The sequence below is a fragment of the Eubalaena glacialis genome, chromosome 5 (genome assembly GCF_028564815.1).
Source record: "Eubalaena glacialis isolate mEubGla1 chromosome 5, mEubGla1.1.hap2.+ XY, whole genome shotgun sequence".
Taxonomy (NCBI): domain Eukaryota; kingdom Metazoa; phylum Chordata; class Mammalia; order Artiodactyla; family Balaenidae; genus Eubalaena; species Eubalaena glacialis.
The window spans coordinates 68,907,168-68,927,824 of record NC_083720.1 but is presented as its reverse complement, the minus strand read 5'-3'; the positions used below and the strand labels follow the sequence as shown (position 1 = coordinate 68,927,824).

The 20,657-nt window shown below is 38.2% G+C and overlaps 1 protein-coding gene across 4 annotated transcripts in view; it reads right to left on the bottom strand.

The window, feature by feature from the left end:
- Positions 1 to 20,657, bottom strand: part of GRXCR1 (glutaredoxin and cysteine rich domain containing 1) — a 332,675-nt gene that overhangs the window by 200,953 nt on the left and 111,065 nt on the right. Inside the window, exon 5 of one of the 4 annotated variants that reach the window (XR_009701024.1) lies at positions 6,523 to 6,891. The exons of the other annotated variants lie outside the window; for them this stretch is intronic. The gene's annotated coding sequence lies outside the window, so the exon portion shown is untranslated. Of the gene's footprint in view, positions 1 to 6,522; positions 6,892 to 20,657 lie in introns of those variants that run through there. 4 annotated transcript variants of the gene reach the window in all.

The following is a 20,657-nucleotide window of genomic DNA, read 5'->3' as shown; positions in this document are numbered from 1 at the left end:
CCATATTTTGGGGCAGTATGTTCTGAACCCCATCACTACCAAATAAATACTAATATAACCAGCATCTATCTATTGCTTCCTGTATACAAGTTCTGTTCTAGGAGCCTTGCATGTATTGATTCTTTTAATTCTCACAACCATCCTATAAAGCGATACCCCTGGGTTTCAAGCACAGATAAACTGGAGCCCATGCTACTATGCACAAAGACACGCAAATAAAGCAACATGAAATATTAAATTTCACCTATCAGATTGACCAAAGATTTTTGCTCATGTTTCTCAATGTTGATAAAAACGTAGTAAAACAAGCTTCCCCATAAAGTGATGTGAAAATACAGATTGGTGCATCCTTTGTATAAACTAATTAAGAGCCTGAATAAGTTCATACCCTTTAGTCCATTCATTATACCTCTAGAAGTCTACCCTTAAGAAAATATTAAGAAATGAAATGAAAATCTCATGGTGATTATGGAGATCTTGGTGTCAGACTGCTTGGACTGGATGTGATCCCTACCAGGTGCCAGTGTGTGGTCTTGGAAACTAGCTTTCCTATGTCTCAGTTTCCTCAGCTATACAATGAATGTCATAATAGTACCCATCTCTAAGGCCCGCTGGAAGGATTCATATCCTTAGTACCTATAAAGTGGTTAGAAAGGAACCTGGCACTCAGTCGGTGCTATACAAATGCCAAATTATGAACCAAGATATACATTGCAGTACTATTTATAACAGAAAAAAAATTGTGAACACCTAAATGCCCTAAAATTTATAAATAGTTAAATACATTGTCTATTTAAAAATACTTCCGAATATCTATTGATAAAATAAGAAAATGTTTATAAAGTAGCATTACATGCAGGGAAAAGAAAACAACATTTTATAGAGAGTAAATTCCTCAATTACATACATAGATATATTTGTGTGCTTATATAAATAAAATTTTTTTGAAAGAAAATATACCAGAAATTTTAAGTACTGAAGATTTTGTTGTTGCTGTAACATAGATATATGCCTATTTCTTTTGTCTTTTACAGGTTCAGCAATACTTCTGACACTGTAAAACTAGTGCACATAATCAAGAGTTCATTTCTCTACCTTCAAGTTGTAAAGTGAACTTACGTAAGTGTTTGAGCTAAACTCTGAGACATTCCCCTACACACAGCATCATACTACTGTCTTTGTAGGATAATGTGCAGGCATTTCCCTTCTTCCCTGAGGGGACGAAGAAGGATGTCATCACCTTTGAGTGAGGTAGGCCAATCAGGCATTTTAGACAGAGCTAACTTTTTGAGTTCTCTGTTAACCATTTCACCTTGAAAATGATTTAGGCCTAAAATCTGGGAGAGGAAGAGAAAGGATAGCGCTCTTCCTCATGTGATTCAGAAAGCCACTGTGGTCTGTACTACAAACTGAAAGATGGGGGAAGAAAGCAGTGCAATGACCAAAATTGGCAATGTATTGATGAAGGAAAATAGGCAATGTGTTACTGGAGCTTGAATTTAACTGTAAAAAAATTTATGTGCTTAGGGATTTAACACAACAGAGTAAATCTGAAGGATAGATGGCAGTGAAGGACAGTGTCATTCATTAAATATCCACTTTATAACTCAAATTTCAGGACATATCATGAAATTTTAATGTCTTCTTATAACACCATCACTTGAATTTGAGAGTATTTCGGTTCTTATCACAAGAACGGTTGTCATTTCCTGGCTGAAATACTTATTAAGTTATAAAATTTTCTCCTCAGTCTTTGGCAGAGTTATTTCAATCCTAACCTGGCCACCTGTATTTTACAATATTACTAACAGCATTCTGTAAATATCGCTCAAAGTTTTATATGAAGGTGGCAGAATGCAAATTCTAAAAAGCATATAAACCTGCAAAATATAACTAAGCCGTCAGGAAAAAAAATTGTTGGCAACATATACAGGAGACTCATTTTGCAATCAACCTGGGTCTTATCAAAGTTCTGTTTGCTCTACATATATTGATGAAGGAGGAATCTAAGAGGCGATCGGGGTTATTTACTAAGTAATCACCCACTGTCCTGTGGTTGAGTACGTGGCTTTAGCTAGAGTTAATAAAAAAAGGAACCCCAGCGACTCAATAAGTAAGCCTCTTTTATCTACAGATGATGCGAAAAGAAAATACTGCTTTCACTTATCTAAAGTACCAATCAATCCAACACAAAATAAATACTTGGGCAATTGGTTTCTGTTTGCCTTTAGAACATGAAAACTCCGATTATTCAGTCTTGCCCAGAGAGATGGAAAGAAGACATCTGTGGTTTATAGAAAGAAGCCTGAAAGAGTTTGGTGAACAAAAAGAGGACTGATGTCTCTTCCCTTAGCGCTACAGTGAAAGTTAGAATGCAAGACAAAAAGAAAGGGACAACTGCCCAATTGGCCCGGTGGTTGGTAGCAAAGTGGTCCTACATTACCTTGGTAAATCCATCTCTGTCCAGCATCTGGTGACCAGATCTGTAAACTAAAAATCCTGACTTTTTAAAAACAGCACATACAAGTTTTTCTTTTAACAACAGTGATCTATCAAAGAGAATAAAAATTAACTGTAGTTCCCAACAGCAAAAAAAACTATTGCTGATCTGATCTACTTCCTCCCAGGCTTTTTCTATGCACAAACCCTTTTAGAGACAACATGCTACCTTGGTGTACTAGGTAGCCTGCACATTTATGCCACAATTTTAGTTAAAATTTAATGTATTCATTGGATTGTTAAGAGCATGGCCTTTGGAATGAGACAAACCTGGATTCAAATCCAGTAGTTTGGGACACCATACGTTAAAACTCTCCACGGTTTACTTTCCTCAATCATAAAAATGCAGAAAATCATATTTTCTTGGAGCTCAAGATTCAGTGAAGATTTGGTGAAACAATGTACTTAGAGCACTGAATATAAGATAGATCATATATTAAGCCCTAAATTAATAATAGTTTTTTGAAATTTTGTATGTGTTTTAAAATTAGCAATGTAAACAACTCGGCTGTTAATTTGTACCAAGTTACTCTTTGGAAACTTGGATTCTGGTACCTCTAGTCAAGAACATTGTCACCCAATGTATACATGTACCAAGGATTGCTGATACACATTTCCTCAGCATTTCCAGGCCAATTAGTTGACAAAAGGAGAAACTCAGTCTCAAACCAGTTGCCACTATTAGAAAATAAATTTTAAAACCACCCATCATTTTAAAAACAGATACCAAATAAATACATCTTTATTTACAGATGCCCTACTTACTTACTGTGACCTACAGAGATACGGCATTCACACAGTAGGTAGGGAACCTAGGTTTGAATACCCCAGGACAATCACTTAACTTCATTTGATCTCAATTTACTCATCTGTAAAATATTAAGTAAAGCTTAGACCGTCCGGCACTAGGTAATTTATAAGTAAAATCAGCATCGTACAGAGCTTTGTGGGATTCATATCCTGAGAAACACTGATTTAAAGAGTGTCTCCGTACCCCCACGAGACTGAGCACTGGGTCTACAAAGATGGCCTTCCCTATCTCCATGCTGCCATCCACAGCCTGTCTCTCTCAGTTGCTATGCAGATGGCTGCAACAATTCCAGATATCCCCAACAGATGTAATTCAGTGAAGAAGAGGGGCATTTCTTCCCATGAATATCCTTTTATTAGCAAAGAACACCTTTTCCAGAAGCCCTCACCAGACTTCACTCAGATCCCGCTGGCCGGGATTGAGTTGCATTCCTGTGCTGAAACTGGTCACTGATGAGAGGAAAGAGACCACCAAGAGTGACCCAGACTAATAATGGCTCATCCCTAGGCATACAGGAGAGTGGAAAACTTGAACAAATTGAGGTGGGGGGTGTCTGCCAGAAAAAATGAAGTAGGGGATAGGAGAAGGAGGCAAGGAGAATGGCTGCTATAGGCAACCCACAAAATCTGCCACCAAATTATAATTTCTCAGTAATACCTACCATATGTTAAGCACACACTGTGTACCAGACACTTGCTTTGTGTTGATTATAATTCTCATAACAATCCACTCCAGTCTGGCTTTTGTCCCTATCACTCCAATGCAAGTGCACTTGTTTTGAGTCGCTGTGAACAAACCTAAAGGCCACGTCTCTATCCTCATTTACCTCTCCGCAGCAATAGATACAAATAACCCCTTCCTAGACATATAACATTGTCTTGTGTTTTGCCGTCTGTAAGTTACTCCTTTTCAAACTCTTCAGCTGATTCTTTCTTTTGAATATGACATCTAAATTTTGGAGTGCCCCAGGTCTCCTAATCTCTGTTCATTCTTTCTCCCTGAGTCATCTCTTCCGGGCCTATGGCTTTAAATATCAACAAAGCTAATGATTCCCAAATTTATATCTCCAGCCCAGAGCTTTGCCCTGAGCTCTAGTTTGCATACTGTACTTCTTATTCTTATATACCTCTTTGATATCCCTACTTGGAGCCTAAAATACAACTTAAACTTAACATATGCAAAACGGAACTCTCAGTTTCTTTGCCCAAACCAGTTTCTTCCCAAGTCTTACACCATTAGATTTGTTCTTCCCATCAAACCAAAAACCTAAGATTTATCCCAGACTTCTCTCTTAAACCCCTCAAATTCAATCCATCAGCAAGTTTTGACATTTCTTCCTCTACAATACATCCCCAATCCATCATTTCCATTTCCATTGTTACTTCACTAATCCTGGCCACCGTCATCTCGTACCTAGAATAGCTTCCTAACTGTTCTTCCTGTTACCATTCTTAACATCTATCCCATAGTCCTTTTTTTTTTTTTTTTTTGGCTGTGCCACTTGTGGGATCTTAGTTCCCCAACCAGGGATCAAAACCAGGCCCTTGGCAGTGAAAGCGCCAAGTACTAACCACTGGACCACCAGGGAATTCTCCCATAGTCCATTTTCTACACAGCAGTCAACTTTAACCATGTCATTACATTTCTTAAAAGTTTCCAATGATTTACAATGCCCTTAGAGACTATCCAAATCCTTACTATGGTTGAAATGCATTACGTCGTGATCCGGCCCCTGCCTTCCTCTAGACCCACCTTCTGTCTGTACTTAAAACACTCCACATTCTGACCTACTTTAAGTCCTTTGTACTTCTACTCCCTGTCCATAGAATGCACTTGCCCTGACCCCTCACAAGGCTAGTGCCATTTTGCCATTCAGGTCATCCTCAATCTCACGTCCTCAGAGGCACCTTCCCCGATCACCTGGTGTGATGCTGGGCTGCCCCTTCAGCCAAGGCATTCTTACCACATTATCCTGATGTATATCCTACATAACACTTAAGACCATCAGAACTGTTTAATTACATACTGTTTGTCTTCCCCAGCTAGAAGGCAAGCTTCATGAGGACAGGGACCTTGGGTATCTTATTCAACATTGTATCACAACATTTAGAATAGTGCCTAGCACAGAGTAGCTGCTCAGCAAATTTCTGGAGTGAATAAATGATGCACTAGAAGGTTAATATTTTTATCCCCAATGCACAGATGTTGAAATTGAGAATCAAAGAGGTTTAAAAAAATTTGTCCGAGGTCCTCTAGCTTGTTGCAGGAAAATCCACATTTTAACACTTAATGTCATCAAACTTAGCCAGTGTTCCTTCCACTACTTCACTGAGTATTTAAATAACTTTTTTAGAACCAACATTAACAAACTTTTCTGACTACGCTATCATTTTCTTAACGTGATGAAAGTTTGAATGTTGCTAAATTGGTAGTAGCAACAACTGATTATAGGAACTGTTAAGAGTTAGGACCTGGAACACTGAGGTTAATAAACCTGTTTAGACAAGAATTCCAGGACTTCAATCAAATGTTATCACTGAGCAAATAAAGGTCAAATGCAATGGTATTACATGCTGAGGATCCTGTGAAATTTTACAAAAACACTATCAAAGCACTATGAAATTTAAGACTTTTTTAACTGGAAGTCCCAACTTGAGCCCAAATTATTGGAATGTTTTTCTTGTTTATAAATCATATTTTGATTTTACAAAGCATATTCTTTATCTCCTTATGTCTATAAAGCTTCCTTTTATTCCTTCCAAGACGGGGGGGAGGGGAGGGGGGCTGGGTACAAAAGTCTAGTCCATCAAAGCGCGTATTTACTGACCACATTTGCCACAGCTGAGGGCCATGACTGCTCTGAGACCAAAAAGCCTGTTGTAGCTTATGATCCTTTCAAGTCTTAAAAAGAAATATCAGTTGAATTCAGTGCAAATCTGAGAGTACAGAAGCACATCCATTGTTGCCTTCAAGATCAGAAAGAACCTTGGGGAAAACTAAAATTCACTGGCAATGCTGACATATCAGAAGGAAGCTAATAATGTCGGGATGCCCTGCTAGTCAACAGTCCTCTGGGTTTCCTTAAGTTGTTCCAAAACATATTACTGTCCGTCACTCAGCTGGGCATTAGAGAGCCACATGATCGAACTGGCTCTGCTCCCAGTGACTGATTCAAACGTGGATTTCATGGATAGCAAAATGCTCAGCATGGTGCGAAGCTCTGGTTCCCAATGAAAGGAAGGTCGGCATCGGATTCGCCACAATGCTTCACTCTTCGCCTCCTTGGGTGTCTCCAAACATCTGATGTGGCAGCGCTGAGTTTTCCAAACATTCAGCTTTATAAACATCGTGCATCTCCTTTTGTGTGTCATCAGGTTTTAATACCGAATGAGAAATGCTTTCTCCTGGGACTCGGAGCCGTCATGCTCTGAATGGCTGGGGTGCAGTATGCAGGGGTGTGGCTGCAGTACTCAGAAACTGCCACGTGGGGGACAAGCGGCTCTGTCACTTGGGCCCTGTGACAGCTTCTGAAAGCAAAGCCCTCTGATCAGATCAATCCCCTTCAGTCTTAAAAAACAGATCTGTAAATGGAACCGCAGAGTCTCAGGGGTGTGTGTATCTAGACATATACACATATATACGTATACATATAAATATGCATTTATACATAGAAGCCTTTTAGCTAACAAGACGAGAAACTCCCAATTGCACCTACCACATAACCTCCAAATACTTCTCTCACTTTGCTTGTTCTCTCTTCTGATCTAGTAACTGGAGTTTCTCGCAGGGACCTCGAAACAAAGGAAAGGTCTCACCTCTGGAAGCCCACAGCTGCATTTACACATGAACAGAGTCTGGGATATCTCAAAAGTTCAGATCCTTCAGGAGATTAGGTCAGAAAAGGTATTAGTGAAAAGTACTTCTGTGTACTTAACATTTGAACCACACAATTGTTGTTTTTTCACGTCCATGTTGAAGCAATATTTTTTTCTTTTTCTTAGTCTTTCTTTTTTGTTGCTGTTAACATGAAAAGGGAAGTGCCAAGCACGTCCAGATAAACTGCACAGTTCACTCCCATCTCTCCACTCTCTCTGGGTCCCTGCCTACCTCTTTATTCACCTTGACCTGAGAACGTTTACTCTTGCTGAAAGAGGCAGCTGAGGTAGAAATGCTAATTTATCTGTGTGTCATCACTCTGAAAACTAAAAAAGGAACCAAATTAACCAGAATGTTATAACATAAAAAGGAACCACTATAAATTTACTTGTCCAGATAAAACTTTGCACTACTTTTTTTCACTCTTTACCTCTTTTCACCCATCTTCAAAAAATGGCCAAGGGTTACAGTTTGTGATAACAGTTCTTGGATGTCAGGAAGGCACCCTTAAACTATGATCACAACCGTATATATTTACACACACACACACACACACACACACACACAGGTCATTCATTCAAATCTTAAGAAGAAAACCAGATAAGCAAAGAGGATTTATTGTATAACACAGGGAACAACATTCAATATCTCGTAATAATCTATAATGGAAAATAATCTGAATATATATGTATATATATATAAGTGAATCACTTTCAGCTGTACACCTGAAACTAACACACAGTATTGTAAATCAATTATACTTCAATAATAAAAAAGAAGAAGAAAACCAAAAGTCAAGATAAATCAGGCCCCGATTGGTACCATGTTCAAATATCAGTGTCGTGGGCTTGTTAGGACAGAATCATCAAAACAAAAAAAGCGGGGTCAAGCAAGCCAGTGGCATTTTCTTCTATACCAACCAATCACAGGGATGCTGTGAACAGTCTCTGTATGGCTGTAAAGAGTGTTCACAGCTGGTCTGGCAAGCACAGCCTAGAGCCCAGAGCAGGAAACACATTTGCTCTTGGTCCAAAAAAGGATGCTTGAGGAAAGAAGCCAGTTCAAGAACTTGGTAGCTCTTTCCACTCCAAGGTCAGTCTTTCCTGTCTGAGCCAAGACCAGCACCCCTATTAGTCTATGAGATTTCCTTAAAAATATATAAATAAATTTAATAAATAAATAAATATAAAAGACGAGACAAAAACACCGCTTCAGGATAGGGTCAAGTGTAGGGAACCATGGAGTATTTCATTATGAGAGGTAATCTTCATTCAAGTCAAGCTGGGCCTGAAACTTTATGGTAATAGCCAAGAGCTCACTGATTTAAATAATTCTTTGGTAGGTTAATTGGTTTGATTCCTTTTTCTGCTTCTGTTAGGGGCTTAGGCTCTGCAGTAAGTGGTTTAACATGAGTTCTAGAGTGAGTTCTCTTACATTCTAAGTTCTACCACTTGAACATATTACTTAACCTGTCTAATCCTGTTTTCTTATCTCTCAAGTGGGAATACTAACAGGATTTACTTCACATGTTTGCTGGGAGAATTCACAAAATAATCCATGTGAGAAGTCTGGCACACAATAAGCCCTCGATAAATGTCAGCCATCATCCTTCATCATCATCATCATCATCATCATCAATAATATTCTCATTCCCTCTGTTACAATGAAGAAACTAACTTTCTCCCTGGTAAAGGCCAATAGTGGCCTGCATACCAGCGGACTTTGGTGAATCTGTCAGTATCGATACCTTTCTCTCCTTTACCTTCCACCTCTCTCCTTCTTTAATGGATTTTCCAGGAGCATTTAATCATGTTTACTATTGTGCCTTCTTTTACAAAGGCCCACCTGATTTCACATCTTCTAGTTAACTGCTTTTCCCTCTGTGGTTGAAAAAAATCGTGAAAGTTATCTGCACGTGTGGTCCAACTTCCATTCTCATTGCAACCCACTCGATTATAGCTTCAGCCCCTACAAGTACCTTCAGTTTTGACACCACCAATGGACACTTTTCAAACCTCATATAACTAGAACTATTAACCTCGTATAACTAGAACTATTCAATATAGTTTACTACCCACTTCTCGAAACATGCTGGGGTTTTTTCCCCTTTTTGTAACATGATCCCCTATTCTTTGTAAGTATTAGATTTCCTCTCTGTTCAGAACCCAGCCTCTTTGGTTCTCATTTGCATTCTCCGTATCAGTGATTACATCCAACCCCATTGCTCTTCATATCTCCAGCCAAAATCTCTCCTCTTGACTTCCCTTGAAGTCTTCTAAGCACCTAGATTTACCATGCCTAAAATGAACTGCTGATGTTTATATACACACCCCAAATATTCTCCTCCTCAAGTCATTGCAGTTCCATAAGCTACACATCCATCTACTTGCTTGTTCAAAAGAATGTCATTCATGACACTTTTCATCCCTTACCTAATCCATTGTCCTTTCCTATGAATTGTCCCTCTAAAATACTGGTTCTCAATCAGGGAGATTTTGCCCTCCAAGGGATATTTGGCAAAGTGATACCTACTTTGTCTGTAGACATTTTTGGTTTTCACAATGGGGGTGGAGGGAGGGTGGGGATCGGAGAGTGCTACTGGCAGATGAATAGGCCAGGGATACTGCTAAATATCCTACAATGAACAAGAAGCTCCAACAAAGAATCACGTAGCTCAAAATGTCAATAGGGTTAAGGTTTAAAACTCTGCCCTTAATTATGTCATGAATGTGTCCAACTCTCTCAGTCTCTATTGCCAGTACCTTGGTCCAATGCATGACCCTCTCTGGCTTTCTTCCTTCCGTGATCTCCTAAGTAGTTTCTCACCTCCTTCACTCTGGCCCCCTACCCCCTCAATCTTTTCTCGGAAAAGATTACTTTTCAGACTAATCTTTATAAAATATAAATCTGAACCTGTCAGAACCCTACCACCACCATAACACCCTTCAATGGTTTCTCCGCTGCACCTAGAATAACAGCCCAACTTCTAATCAAGTCCTGGGTCCTTGCCCACCTTTCCAACTTCACCAGGCACATCACTCTCCCATCACTCAATCTGCCTAAAGCAAACCATGCTTCTTTCTCTTCCTTAACACACCAGGCCCTCTGCTTCCTCAGGACCTTTGCCTACACTTTTCTTCCTCTCACTCTTTGCCTGTCCAAGCCCTACTCAACGTTCTCATGCTCATATAAACATCACTTCACATTAAGCCTCTCCTCTAAAGCTCCATGATTCTCTGATGGCACTCCTTCTTTCCATTCATGATGCTTGGAACAACTTATATTTTTTTGCACTTTTTAAAACTTTTTATCTTATATTGGAGTATAGCCGATTAACAATATTATGATAGTTTCAGGTGCACAGCAATGTGACTCAGCCATACATATACATGTATCCATTCTCCCTCAAATTCCCCTCCTATCCAGGCTGCTATAATTATATTTTTGTGTGTTCATTATTTAGCATCTGTCTTCCTGTATAGACTATAAGTGCTTTAAGGTCAAGGAACAAAAGAATGAGAGGAACTGTAAAAACTCTGGGATCCTGGGACATGTGGTCTGAGCAGTTTAGACACAAGGATAGAGGGATTAAAGCAATCTTCATTTTTTTCCTTCACACTTCTGTTTAGGTCTCATGCTATTTTCAGTGAGTTCGTAAGCTTTATCATGGGAGAACAGCACATCTCCCAGTGACTGTTGACAGTGGAAGTTAATATGGAATATATCTAACCTCACCCACATCTTTCCATCTCTAATTGAAGTATCCTCAACTCCTCTCTCCTACCACAGTGATGGGCATCTTTAAAGCAATAGCGTGATGGCTTGTACAAACACTCAAAAACTATTTCTCCCCCTCCTCATTCTCAGCTTGTCCCATATTTCATTGAGAATGAAATTCCATTCGTTTTCCAACAAATCTACCTGCTACCTGCATCTCTACCTACTCTGCCTTCTCTATTGTTACAGTGAACAAACTCTTCCTGCCAATGCCAAGGCCAGCTCTTCTGAATCCCATTGCTGATTGCCTTCTCAAAGACCCTGGTAACCATGACCTCTTTCTGCTCGATCATTCTCAAACATGCTCTGCTATTCCCTTCCTTTAAAAGGAAAACACACACGCGCAAGCACACACAAGAAACCCTCACCTAAATGTATGTTCCATTTGCAGCAAACTCATGAGATTTCTCTACAGTTGCTAACACCTCTTTCTCACCTTTCATTCTCTCCTCCACTTACTATTATCAAAGTCAATAACATTCTCCATCTTACCAAACCCAATGGACTTCTGGGTCATCACTTGTATGAATTCTCAGGAGTATTTGGCATAGTTGCCTATTCTCTTATTCTTAAAGCACTTTCCTCTCTTAGGGGCTGGATCATAACATTCTTCTTGTTCTCTTTTACCTCACTGGATGCTCCTTCTCAGTTTATTCTGCAAGATCCTCTTTTTCTGCTCAACTTTTAAATATTGGAGTTCCTAAGGGAGGGTTTGGTACCCAGGCTGTCCTCTCCAGCCTATCTGCAGTCTCCCCATAGGTTATATCATTTATTCAGATGGCTTTAAATACCACATATATGCTCTCAACTCAGTGGAGTACAGACTTATATATCCAACTGCTTTCTTGACAACACCATCAGAATGCTTACTTTGTATCTCAGAACAAAACTCTTTTACAGATGTAGAAAATAAACTATTTTCCTGATTTGCCATTTTCCTGATTAAAATAAGTGAAAGTGTTGGTGTAATGGTGAGCAGTGGTCATATTCTGAATACATTTTAAAGGCATAGATGGCAGGACTGCTATTGGATGGGAAGTGCTTCCTATTACCCTTAGAATAATATCCAAGCTCTTGGGCAGGGTTTGAAATCCCTGAATGAACTGGCTTCTATCCACCTCTTCAATCTTATTCCATAGTGCTCTCTCCCTCCATCTCCCAGTTCAATCCACACTGACCCTAGTTCTCTTCATGAAAATGCAAGCCTCTGAGCCTCTGTGCTTGCTCCTCTTTCCGCCTGGGAAGCTCTGTCTCCAAATCTTTGCATATCACTCTGGCGTTGGCTCAGATGTCATTTTGCATAAGCCTTTCCTTTACCACCCAAGCAGAAGTAGGTCCCCAGTCAGTGACATCTCACAGTTAGTATGTTTATAGAACTTATTTTTGCTGCATACTTTGTTAATTTTTGTCTCCTTGTTAATAATGGGGGAAGAACTTGACTTAACTTGTTCCCTGCAGTATCTTCCTTGAGTGTAGAAAACTGCCTGACACCTAGAAGATGCTCAATAAACATGTGTTGTGCTATTAAGTTAGTAAGCTTAAGAGAATATTTTAATGTCACCTTTGTTGAGGATCCAGGTTAGCTGTTCTTCTTGTCATCTGCTGAGGGTATTCACTGGTGAGAATCAGTCATTTAATGACTGAATTTCACATTTAACAATTGCAGGCAGAAGTGATGTCCATTTGTAGCTGAGACTTTGCTAAACTTAATCTCAACTGCCTCAGATGGACAGATTCCCCTGGTGCAGTGATGAACAGAACCATAAAGCACCCAAAATAGGAAATGGAGTCCTTGATGTCAAAAGTAATGGTGATTATATGAGAGATAAAACTCTAATATCTATACCTGAAAGAGATTAGGCCAATGTGAAATGCAACCGCATTATACTACTTGCTTTACACTTCCATACATACCCCAACCAAGGTCTAAGACCCTCTGTGAAATAATGTATTGCTTTCATTTGATAACTGCCAGTGGCTATGATGACCAATATTTTACATATACCCATCACGTCTAAACCAAATATAACAGAATGAAAGAAATTCAGAAGGATGTTTTAATTTAATTTAGTGACTGACTAGAGTCCACTTACATAAGTAATATAATTAATGGTAGCTTCGTGGCTACATTTCAGCTGAGTGAAGAATTTAGTAAGCTCTTCTCTAGGATTGGCAATAAATTTAAAATGTCAGCTTTTCTTTTGCTGAAATGCGTTGAGGGAGCCATGAACAATCCAAAGTACTTTGTGTTCTCTGTCAAGTGAAAGGACAAGTATGTACTGCTTCCTGTAGCACAATTTCTCAAATGCCAATGTGAAAAATATCTTTTTTAAAATTTCATTTGAAGTTAGTTAATAACAAGGTCCCCAGTCAAAGTCCAGCAGAGCAATCACCTGAGACTGTGTCCTTTGTCACAGCATTGAGAATGTGCCAAAGATGGAAAGTTCTTCTCTGAGTCTAAATGCTCCCAGGGCATGTCAGGACTACTAAGTCAAATCAGCACATTACCAAAGTGAAAGTACAATCATGGTGTCCTAGTCCAGAACAGATGGCAAAGAGCATGGGCTATTGGGTTCCTCTACACAGTCTGACAGCAATATAGAAGTATAGGTTACAGGAACTAATGCACACACAAAATGCATAGGCTCATGAAACCCTGGGGACAAAATGCTTTTTCTTACTGGGTGGGTGTGAGAGGTAGAAAACTGCAGCCTGGGGCCAATGAGAGCCAAAACCAGTCGTAAGAGAAGAAACCCTTCCAGGCCAGTTCTCACATCTCTCCACATTAGGCTGGGATGATCAAAGCCTGGCCTTCCACTATGGAAATCAGCAACATGAGTTCCAGTCGCCCTGGTGAAAGCATTGCAAAATCTCTGCTGGGTGAAGAGTAGATGAAAGTATGTGAGCTACCTGGACGAACTGGAAAACCTACTCCTCCAACCCCTCTTCCCTCAAACTCCTAAACTGCTAGCTTCCAACTTAAAAAGATACCATGTTTTTTCAAAGCTAGTTCTTCTCTTTGTTGTTTTTTAATAATTTTTGTTGTATTTATTTTATTTTTTTAGATGTAATATTTTTATTGAAATATATTTGACATACAACATTGTGTAAATTTAAGGCGTACAGCACAATAATTTGACATTTATATATTGCAACGTGATTGCCATTGTAGCAATAATTAGCTATACTATAACATGACACTTCTACAACATGACATAATTATCATTTCCTTTTAGTGGCTGGAATAATTAAGATCTAGTCTCTTAGTAAGTTTGATGATTATAATACAACACTGTTGGTTATATTCACTGTACTGTGCATTAGATCTCTAGATTTACTACTCATAGGTCTGTACCCTGTTTAAGGGTTGTTTATGTTGTTTAAACATCTGTCCTATCCCCCCATCCCCATCTCCTGGTAACCACCATTTTACTTATCTCATTTAGCATAATGTCTCTATTAATTTAAAGGTGAAACTCTGAGTTGCTTGGTGAAGTGATAGCAAATGGGAGTGATACCAGCAGTAATTTTTCATACCTGGAGATCACATCCTCCCCTCTCCTTAAACTCACCAAGATCATCATGGATCAGGGCCTAGTCTTTGACCCTTCCCCATACACATTACAAAACCCAAAGTTAGTAGAAGGAAAGAAATCATAAAGATCAGAGCAGAAATAAATGAAATAGAGACTAAGAAAACAATAGGAAAGATCAATGAAATTAAAGGCTGGTTCTCTGAAAAGATAAAATTGATAAATCTTTAGCTAGACTCATCAAGAAAAAAGGGAGAGGGCCCAAATCAATAAAATCAGAAATGAAAAAGGAGAAGTTACAACTGACACCACAGAAATACAAGGAACATAAGAGACTACTACGAGCAACTATATGCCAATAAAACGGATAACCTAGAAGAAATGGACAAATTCTTAGAAAGGTACAATCTCCCAAGATTGAACGAGGAAGAAATAGAAAATATGAACATACCAATTACCAGGACTGAAATTGATTCAGTAATTTAAAAACTCTCAACCAGCAAAAGGCCAGGATCAGATGACTTCACAGGTGAATTCTACCAAACATTTAGAGAAGGGTTAACACCTAGCCCCCAAAACTATTCCAAAAAATTGCAGAGGAAGGGACACTTCCAAACTCATTCTATGAGGGCACCATCACCCTGATACTAAAACCAGACAAACATATCACACCAAAAAAGAAAATTACAGGCCAATATCACTGATGAACATAGATGCAAAAATCCTCAACAAAATGCTAACTGACTCCAACAATACATTAAAAGGATCATACACCATGATCAAGTAGGATTTATCCCAGGGATGCAAGGATTTTTCAATATACGCAAATCAATCAGTGTAATATACCACATTAACAAACTGAAGAATAAAAACCATAATTATCATCTCAATAGATGCAGAAAAAGCTTTTGATAAAATTCAACATCCATTTATGGTAAAAACTCTTCAGAAAGTAGGCACAGAGTAAACACACCTCAACATAATAAAGGCCATATATGACAAACCCACAGCTAACATCATATTCAATAGTTATTATTGTCTTTTTGAAAAAGAGGGGCGAAAAAACCCTCTCAAACCAGGACGGTAAGTAAGCACTCTATTTAAATGTGCTTGTTTTTTGGATACCAAGGGGGGAAAAGGGTGGTGGGATGAATTGGGAGATTGGGATTAACATATATACACTACTATGTATAAAGCAGATAATTAATGAGAACCTACTGTATAGCACAGGGAACTCTACTCAGTGCTCTGTAGTGACCTAAATGGGAAGAAAATCCAAAAAAGAGGGGATATATGTATACATATAGCTGATTCACTTTGCTATACAGCAGAAACTAACACAACATTGTAAAGCAACTATACTCCTATAAAAATTAATGAAAAAAAAAAGAAAAAGTCCAAAGGTGCCCAACTCATTTGGGAGTTAGTATCATTTTGCTTTCAAAATCAGATAGTACAGAAGAAAAGAAAATTAGAAGCTCATTTAACTGATCGCAAAAAAAATTTATATTATAAGCATTTGCATAGGTTTTATTATGTCAGGAACTTGCCTAAGCCCTGAACATATGTAATTCAAAGACAACTCTTTGACTATTATCTCCATGTTACTGATAAGGAATTTAGGCATAGAAGGGTCACATGGCTTCCCCAAGGTCATACCGCCAGCTAATTGAATCCAACAGTTCATTTGAAAAAAAAACCCCAAAAATTGACATCATGCTCAAATGAGGTTAATTCCAGAAGCACAAAATTAGTTACACTCCATGAAACACATCAATGCCATTTATCTTATTAGTAGAGCGGAAAAAAATTACATCATTATTTAAATGATGCAAAGAGATTTTAATAAAGTTCAAGCAAACTAAGACTAGACGAGAACTCCCTCTCACTGGTAAACCTTATATACCAAAATCTTATAGCAAACACTACAGTTAGTGGAAAAACAGATAGCATACCCTCCAAATTATAGAACCATACCCAATAAATGACAACTGATTGATACAGTACTATAAGTCCTACCAATACTAAAAGGAAAGAAAAATAATTAAGAAAAAGAGAAAAATGATCACTATTTGCACTAGATGTTACCATCTCCTAATAAAACCACAGAATTATCACCAAGTGAAGCAATTAGAAATAAGAAAGTTCAGAAATTTACCTGAATATAACAACTTAAAAAATCAATAGCACTAACTTACCCCAGCAATAACCAACTAGAAAACATAACAATAGCAAAAAAAAAGAAAAGGAAAAAAGCTATAAAATATCTAGTAATGAATTTAACCAAGAACACACAACATGAACACATAAGAACATATGGTATGGAGAAAACATAAAAACCCTAATAAAGGGCATACTAGTTGATTTACAAAATTAAATAGACATTTTATTCTCTTAGATAAGATGGCTTAACATTACAAAGATATTCACTATTCCTAATTATTCTATAAATTCAATGTAATACCAATCACATTTCCAGTTGGATTTTTAAAGAATTAAATAAATTAATTTTATTATTTAATAGGAAGCCAAACTTTAAAAAGATGAAAAAAAGAAGGGCAAGCTGCCAGATATAAATACATACTTTTAACTCATTATAATAAAAAAAGATATTGTCATAAGAACAATCATATGGACCAAAAAACACAATAGAAAGCTCAGGGATAAACCATGTAGAGGGGACACTTTTATATAAGATAAGGATAGCATCACAAATTCATGGGGAAACAATGAATTATTTAGTAAAATGGTTTGCAAAAAGTGAATCCCAGCTTAACCCTACACACAAAAGGAAACTACGAAGGGGTAAATATCTAAAAGTGAAGAATAAAACTAGAAAGCTGATAGAATAAAATGTGGAATAGTTATAGATCTGAGGCGAAGGAAGGATTGTTTAAACAAAACTTTGAAAGCACAAACAAAAAAAAAGGAGTAATTAAGTTGTCTACGTCAAAGTGAAGAATTTCTGGTCAATAAAAGATACTATGGATAAAGTTAATATATAGCTGACAGAATGGAAGAAGATATTTGCAAAGTGTAAAACCAACCAGGGATTAATGTTTACAATATATAAGAAACACCTACAAATGTACAGTGAAAGACAACAACCCAAATAGAAAAATGAGTCGGAAATATGAATATCCAATATAGAAGAAACTCAAGATGCTGACAATCAGATGACAAATCAAAACAACTGGCAATTACAGAAATACAAGTTAAGTTATTGTAGGCTGGCAAAAATTGGAAAGCTGAATAATGCTAACTATTGGCAGAGATGTTGTTAAATATGAACCTTTGTCCACTGCTGGTGAAAATACAGACCAGTGCAAACTTCCTGGAGAGCAACTGGGCACTAGTCAAAATAAATGCATGTCCCATATGACCCAGAAATACTGTACCTGGGTGTATGTCCAAAAGACATTCTCACAAAGTCCCTGAAGACACGGACAGAGTTGTTCATGACAAACCTAGAAATGATGCCAGAGTTTCCCACAGGCTGTGTGACCAACAGAGAAGGCAGCTGGGCTTGAGCTACCTTGGCAGGACCCCACTCAAGAGCTCAGTTCACCTGTGACAGAATCCCACCAATAAGAGGCTAAAAGATGGCTTCTTTTGGCCAGAGTCAAGGGGGAAAGGAAGGAGAAGGGCCAGACTGGAGCTTACAGTGCAGGGAAATGTGCAGTGTCATCCTCTAAAGCCTCCCCCCAAACCTATATGTGTGTCCCATGAGGAGTCAGTGTTTGGTCACCCACCATGGAAAGGACATTGATCATAAATTACTGTTAGTCAGAAAAGCAGCAAAAGAAAGACATCACTGCTGACCAATTAAGGTAACTACCTCCTCTCCCTCTTCCTCCTCCTCCTTTAATGAAATGGAGAAACTGAACTTTAAGGAGAGTTTGGAGAGGAGGTATCTCAGAGCTACATCATACCCACCATCCTTGAAGCAACCAGAGCCAAGATCAAGTCCCCCTTAGGGAGGGGAGAAAATGAGGCAGTTGAAAGAGAGTCTTTATAATGCTTTTCAGCTTTACAGTGTCCTTTCTCTACAGACCCTATGGTCTGAACATTGTTTCTCACCGCCCCCCAAAAATTAATATGTTGAAATCCGAACACCACAGGCCATGGTATTAAGAGGTGGGATCTTTGGGAGGTGATTAGGTCACGAGGGCAGAGCCCTCATAAATAGGTCACGAGGGCAGAGCCCTCATAAATAGGTTTAGTGCCTTTAGAAAAGAGTCCCCAGAGAGCTTGCTTGTCCCTTCCATCACGTGAGGTTACAAGAAGTCTGGCCTTCACCCAACCATGTGGGCACCCTGATCCCAGACTTCCAGCCTCCAGAATTATCAGGAAAAAATTTCTGTTGTTTATAAGCTACCACCTAATCTGTAGTGTTTTCTTATAGCAGCCCAAACAGACTAAGACAGATCCCAAAGGAAAAGGGAAGTCAGGGCCAAAATATAGCTGAAGCTGCCTCAACAAGATGCTAGAAATAGGAATTAGTTTAATTTTTCTTTATTTATATCCTACATAATTACAAATATCCTTTAAGCAGAACCGAAACTATTTAACGTTGTTCTGCTGCCCAGCATTTCAAATGACACCCCCCATCCTGCAACCGGAGAATCAGCATCATTGTATAGAGGGTACACTCAGGCCAACAACCTGAGTTGGCCCGTCCAATAACGTGTTCAATCATAGTGGCTCCCAAAAGATGGGAATGAAAGCGTTTTATCAGACCACAGCACACAAGTTTGCCTCCTATCATGGCTGGACCGCGGCTCTCTCAAAGGACTAGGATGAAGAGGAGAATGACAAGCAAGACTGTAAGTTCCTCAAATGTCTTCCACTTGCAGGTCCTAGAGGACACAATTATTGATCTCAGAGCTTGAAATGGAAATCGATGGTTTTTAAATGCTAGAGAAAATAAGGGAGTTAAAATAAGGAAAAAAATCTTATAAAAAGTATAAGCCATTAAATAATGGAAAATGTTCACTTCCATCATCTACACCTGTGTGGTCAAAGACAAAATGAGTTGCAACCAAAAAGAGTCAGTCTTATTTCTTCAGAATAGGCTTCACGTTTCACAAAAGCCATGAGTTACTGTTTTCAAGTCTCAAAAAATCCCTTTAACAGCTAGACTGCAACAAAATTGAGCATGTGATTTTGAACCCTAATTAGTTCTTGGTTATATATACCCAGCTATGGGTTGTCAAACCGCTTGATTTGCGACCTGATATCAAAATATCACTTCCTATTACCTTGATTGTGTGTCAGATGTTCCAGCTTTAGATGCCCTTGGGAGTTGGTTATTAATGGGGTTGTTATTACTGAATACAAAAGAATATCCTAATATCTTTAAATATTAAGTTTTGCCCTGAAATAAGATCAGCATATGCAAATATGATGATTTGGGACTGAGAAATTAAACAAAGTAATAGAGAAGTAAAGGAAAGATGTCCCTGATACAGTCAATTGTTAATGAACCCATGGATGGCATAGTTGCTTCTCCTATGAACAAGTAAGATTTCACAACATAACAATAAATATCACATCAGTTCACTGCTTTTGCTTTCATTAGAATCCCCACATCATGAAGGAAAATTTTCTTGTTAATGCTAAAGTTCTCAAAAGCAGGACTGGGTATAAAATCTCTTCCACTTCTTAGTATTACTAATGAAGTTGGTTGTCATTTTATTTATTATACTCGTTCAGTTTTATATTAGAAAGAGAAAATGACATTTAAGAGATTGAGTTCAGGGCAAAAGATATCTTACATCTGATGTTTTTGAAGGTCTAAATAGAAATAAAAATGTCTGTCAAACCATGTTTCTGAATTTTTATAAGACTATAATTACACACATATTTAATAACCCCGTTAGGGAGGATGCGTCAGAAAACATTGAAGACTTAGATTATGATTAGCATAATAATTAGGTCGTTCATCAGGAAAAACTATGAATAATTCATTTTAATTAAGTAACTGATATAACAGCAAATCAACCATCAGTGCCAGAGCCTAGTAAGTCACCAGTAAAACTAACTTCTGGGTACAAGATAATAAATTAAAAATTTGTTCCATTACTAAAAAAATCACCAAAAATTTTTCTTGGACTTTGCATGTTTGTCAGTTAGTAGGTATTCCCCAGGTATGTGAAACA